This window comes from Triticum dicoccoides, chromosome 2B (genome assembly GCF_002162155.2).
Source record: "Triticum dicoccoides isolate Atlit2015 ecotype Zavitan chromosome 2B, WEW_v2.0, whole genome shotgun sequence".
Lineage (NCBI taxonomy): Eukaryota > Viridiplantae > Streptophyta > Magnoliopsida > Poales > Poaceae > Triticum > Triticum dicoccoides.
This window is the reverse complement of record NC_041383.1, coordinates 11,831,461-11,837,427: the sequence shown is the minus strand read 5'-3', so window position 1 is coordinate 11,837,427 and position 5,967 is coordinate 11,831,461.

Sequence of the window (5,967 nt, the reverse complement as noted above, 5' to 3'; positions counted from 1 at the left end):
ATCGCCGTCCCCGGGCAGGTCCTCGGCCGTCTCCTCCATCACGACGTCGCTCCCTGCCACGCCTCAGGCGCCCTCTACGATAGATGCGGCCTCGCCCGTCGGCTCGTCGTCACTCTCCGCGGTCTCATCCGCGGAACCGTCTTCACCACCCGCGGTCTCTTCGCCGCCACCCTCTGCGGCTTCGCCCATGGCCTCGACCGCCGCCTCGTTGCCTGCGGTCCCCTCCGCGGCCTCGTCCTCGTCGTCTTATACACCCGCGGCTATGGCTCCGCCTCGACGTCGGCCTCGCCCCCCGCCTCTGCCACCTCATCACTTAGTGGTGACGCGTGCTAAAGACGGGATTCATCAGCCGAACCCCCGCTACAACAACTTCAGTGTCACGGCCATCTCTCCGGTACCGCGCTTGGTGCGCTCTGCATTGAGCGACCCGCACTGGCTCGCGGCCATGTGTGATGAGTATGATGCTCTTGTCGCCAACAGGACCTGGACGATGGTCCCTTGCCCTCCTGGCGCCAACATCATTACCGGCAAATGGGTATTTCGGCATAAACTTCTTCCGTATGGCTCTCTAGACAGGTACAAGGTTCATTGGGTTGTTCGTGGATTTGCACAACGTGCCGGTGTTGACTTCTCGGAGACCTTCTCCCGGTTGTTAAACCCACCACAATTCGTGTTGTTCTTCAGCTTGTCGCATCTCGTCACTGGCATGTTCATCAACTTGACGTCAACAACGCCTTCCTCTACGATCACCTTCAGGAGCGTGTTCTTTGTCAGTAGCCAGCTGGTTTTGTTGATCCCACTCGGCCTGATGACGTTTGCTTGCTCTCACGGTCTCTCTACGGGCTGAAACAGGCGCCACGTGTGTGGTATCAACGCATTGCAACATTCCTCACTGCTCTCGGGTTTCGCAGCACCACCTCCGACACGTCGCTATTTGTGCTTCATCGAGCTAATCATGTCGCCATGCTTCTTTTGTATGTTGATGATATCGTCATCACTGCCACTCGCGCGGATTTACTTCGCGACATCAGTGGCCGCCTTGGTTCTGAGTTTCGGCTGAAGGACTTGGGCACGTTGCACTTCTTTCTCGGCATTAATGCGTGACGTGATGCCTTCACATTTTTTCTTCGTCAAGGATAGTATGCTCTTGATCTATTGGATCATGCTAGCATGACCCACTGCAAACCTGCTGCTACTCATGTCAAGGCCAAGCCGAAGCTATCTGCAACTGCTGGACAGCCTACCACTGACGCCGCTCTCTACCGCGGTATTATTGATGCTCTTCAGTACCTCGCGCTCACGGACCAGCCATTCAGTTCCCGTGCAGCAAGTTTGCTTACACATGCACTCTCCTCGTGATGTTCACTGGTCTCTGGTCAAGCGCATTCTCCGGTACATTCACGGCACACCGACCTTCGGCCTTCGTCTTCGGGCCTCCGCCTCCACCGAGCTTTGTGCCTACACTGATGCGGATTGAGCCAGCTGTCCTGACACTCGATGATCCACGTCGGGATATTGTGTCTTCTTCGGTGACTCCCTCATCTCTTGGTCCTCTAAGCAGCAGCCCACTATCTCCCACTCGAGTGTTGAGGCCGAGTACCGTGCCGTCGCCAACGTTGTTGCCGAGACATGTTGGCTACGTCAACTACTTGACGAACTTCGGGTCACAATCCCGAAAGCTACGGTGGTTTTCTGTGATAATGTTTCGGCCACCTACCTCACGGGCAATCCGGTACAGCATAAGCGCACCAAGCACATTGAACTTAATGTTCACTTCGTCCGCGAGAAGGTCCAGTTGGGTCAGCTTCGTGTTCTTCATGTACCGACTACCCAACAGTTTGCCTACATTATGACCAAAGGGCTTACAACCGTTGCATTCCAGGAGTTCCGTTACAGTCTCTGCATCGCCGACGCCGACGTATCGACTGCGGGGTGTTGAATGTGACATATTTGTATTAATCTTTCTATAATCTCTAGCATTGTATAGTTGACTCCTAAAGATATGGTAGGATTAGTTTCCTTGTCACGCAAGACATCTCGTGTATATATTGTGACCAACTTCGAGGAATACAATTGAGTTGCATCCCATATCTTTTCTACACACAGCTCCATGCTTCAGTAATCTTTTCAGAGGCACATTTGCTCTTTTGGTATCTTCAGAACCCAGTCAGTCTCTTTATGGACCAATTTGCGCCAGTTCAGTCTTTCCAAGTAGCCCATGTGGAGCATGGCGACCCCCATGCCCGGACACACTGTCGGAGCTATGTTGAGGCGGAGGGGGGCCGCTGCCCCCCGGCCTCGGACGAAACTCTGAAGGAAAATTTTTTGGGGAGGGCTTAGATGAGATTTTTTTTAACAATTTACAACCCCAAATACTAATGTTTTTGCATTGGCCCCCCCTGCAATTTGTACCAAGCTCCGCCACTGCCCGGACACACCCTTCGGCCGGCAGCGAACGGCACCATCCTGACCTCCCCGGCGCATCCCGCCGCCGCAACTAGGCTCGCCACTTCCCCACCTCTGCAGGTTAGGAACTTATCCGGATCAGCCCACGCCGTCTTGTCTCGTGCTATAGACTCCGGCAGGAAGAACATTTCGGTGCCTGCATGAATACGTAACGTCGGCCGTCGTGAACGACGTCGTCTTCTTCCAACACTTTGTCACCAGGAAATTGCATTCATGATGTGGGTCGATTAGTCTCAAGTCTCAACTAGCAGGTTTATCTTCCGGCCAAGAAGAATAAGAAAGCAGTAAATTAATTTGTCTCATGCATGTTAGCAGTACGTTGCGTACCTGCCTGACCAAGGTCACATTACTAGGAAAAGGCCGACTAGTGATGCATCAGTTCTGCCTATTAATGGCGCACTACTGGTGCGCCACTAGTACCACGCCACTAGTATTTTTCACTAATGACGCACCACTGATCCGTCATTAGTATACCAGATACTAATGGCGCACAGGTGCACCATTAGTATGCCTAGAGGTGCGCCATTGCTATCTTACTTAGTAATGGCGCACCACATAGGAGTGCGCAAAAAAATCGAATTATTTTTTATTTTTTTTCTTAATCTCGGGTCACTATGGCTTAATCTCAGGTCAAATCACACTCCATGGTCAAACTTTCCAAAAGGTCACCCATCTTCACACTACTCCAGCCCAAGCATGCTTAACTTCAGAGTTCTATCCAACCCCAGCACCAGCTCACTTCACAGGCACTTGTTGATATATCTAGCATATCAATCCTATTAAACCTTGTTGATGTTTAGGACTTTGTTCGTGTTCATGAGTGTGATGAAATTTTGAATAATTATTTCAAACTTCCGTTCATATTACGTATCATAATTTGAACAAAAATTCCGGAAAAAAATTTGAAACTAAATTTTTTCTTTCTGTTACTAGTGGCGCACCTAGCAAACGGTGCGCCACTAGTAAGTTTGAATTATTTTTGAATTTTTTTCCTCCAGATCTTACAAGCCCCGTAACTTTTTTCTGTTAGGTTTTGGAGGATTTTGAAAATGTTTAACGGGGTTCCCCCCGTTAAATTTGGATATAACTTTTCAAGTAGATGATTTTTCATTTAAAAAACTTTTTAATCCGAGCAAGTATGCAAAAGTTATGCCCATTTTACAAATTCTAGAGAGATTTTGCAAATAAAGTCAAAATTCAGATTTGTAAATTTTCCCAACAACTAGACCACATATCACATGGGAAAATTATTTTCTTTTATTTTTTTGACATTTCCATCATTTTCTTTTATTTTTTTAAAACTGAAAAGGCGGTCCAGGGGGTGCATTCGGTGGAATTTTTGGGCCAATTTAGTAATGGCGCACCGTGGGAGTGGTCCGCCATTACTAGTTCAACTAGTAATGTCGCACCACACACACGATGCGCCATTACTATTTTTTAAAAAAATAAAAAATTTGAAAAAAAAATTGAAAAAAATTACTAGTGGCGCACCATGGGTGTGGTGCGCCATTACTAGTTTAACTAGTAATGGCGCACTATCCCCTGGTGCGCCATTACTAGTTTTGAAAAAAAATTGTTACTAATGGCGCACCGTGTATGTGGTGCGCCATTAGTATTTGGACACTAATGGCGCACCAACACATGGTGCGCCATTAGTATATAGTAGTGGCGCACCACATGTCTGGTGCGCCATTAGTGTCCATATCATCTATAGCCCTTTTCCTAATAGTGTCACGGTGGGGTGCAGGCGGAGCATCTCCATGACTACAGCGTTGAGGTACTCTAGCTCCCCAAGAACCTTCTCACCGACCTCCTCGCCATCTGGGTCCACGACACCGCTGCTCCCTTCGCTTACCAGGGCCGTCATATGCCGTCGGCTCGCCCTACTCCCGTTTGCCGGGTGTGGGGGAACATATTAATTATTTGTACGAAAATGGTTAATTATGTGTGTGACTTTATAGATTGTAAAAATGTTTGTGTAAATCAAAATAAAATTAATCATGTTCACACGTTTTACAAATATTATACAGTGTAAAAGTTGCATAGTCCAGAAAAAATGTACAACTATACATGGAAAAATATTACTGTGTATTTCGAAAAAATTTGAAGACATGTTCTTTTTTAAAAGGGTCCTTGATGTATTTCAAAACTGTCTAATGTGAATCAGAAAAAATATTTCACAGGTGCTCTGAAAATGTTCATTGTATACGGACAAAACGTAGCCATAAGTTAAAAAACAAAACAATAAAACCACAAAGAAAAATATTTTAAAAAACTCAATCATGTATTTGGAAAATGTTTAACGTGCATAATTTTTTTCAGGTGTATATGAAAGAGTGTACAACGTGTATGAAAAAAAGTAGATATCAGAACATAAAATATAAAAAATGTTAATCATGTATTTGGAAAGTGTTAAACATTCATAAGAAAATGTTTCACATGTATTCAAAAATTGACGCATATGTAAAAAGTAGACATCAGACCATATAATATAAACAATGTTTACATGCATAATTGTTTTTGATATATATATATATATATATATATATATATATATATATATAAGAAATTTTATTTGTGTGTAAAAAAAAGGTAGAGATATGTTGAAAAACCTACAAAACAGAAGAAAATCATGAACCACAATGAAAATCAAAGAAAACCAACAAAAAACGATAAAAAACATGAAACTAAACCAAAGAAAAGAAGAAGAATAAACCAATGAAAACCTAGAGAAGAAACACTGAAGGTAAAAAGGAAAAAAATGGTAAAACAAAAAACAAGAAGAAAATCCGGACAAATTGGAAAAAATGATAAACCAAGAAAAGAAGCAAACAATAGCGGAAGAAAACCAAAAAAGAAAAGAAAAAAAGATACAGGGAAAACGAGGGAACTAGCGAAGCGAAGGCCAGCCATAGGGAGCGAGCGAACGACAAAGCCAGATGTATTACAAATCACTACGGGCAATATATAGCTAGATGTATTACAAATCACTACGGGCAATATATAGCTAGATGTATTACAAATCACTACGGGCAATATATAGCTGCTGCGAGCAAGAAGTCGTGGGGCCTCTGAGGCCATGCCCAATAGCCTTAGCTTTAGGTCCAGGCCTAATCTTCTACATCTAAATAGCTAGCCCCCACTACTAGATTTCTCTACACATGCGTGCTTCCACATCACCTTAATTATTTACAGCCTTTCGATCAAAATTGTGTGGCATCAAAGAATTATGCATGTGCTCATAAGTTACTTTTTTGCATTAATGTAAATTATACCACCTCATTGGTCATGCATGTCCTTTTTCCCAACGCATGCATGCATTTTTGCATTAACTTATCAACTCAAATAACGCCACTTCATCAATCATGTCTTCTTTTTGTTGGGATTTTTTCTCTTTTATACATCATTTTTTCACACACACTTCTTTTATGTTTTATCATTTTAAATATGTAAAACTCGTATATTTGTTTTCATTGGTTTTAAGTACTAATTTATGCATTG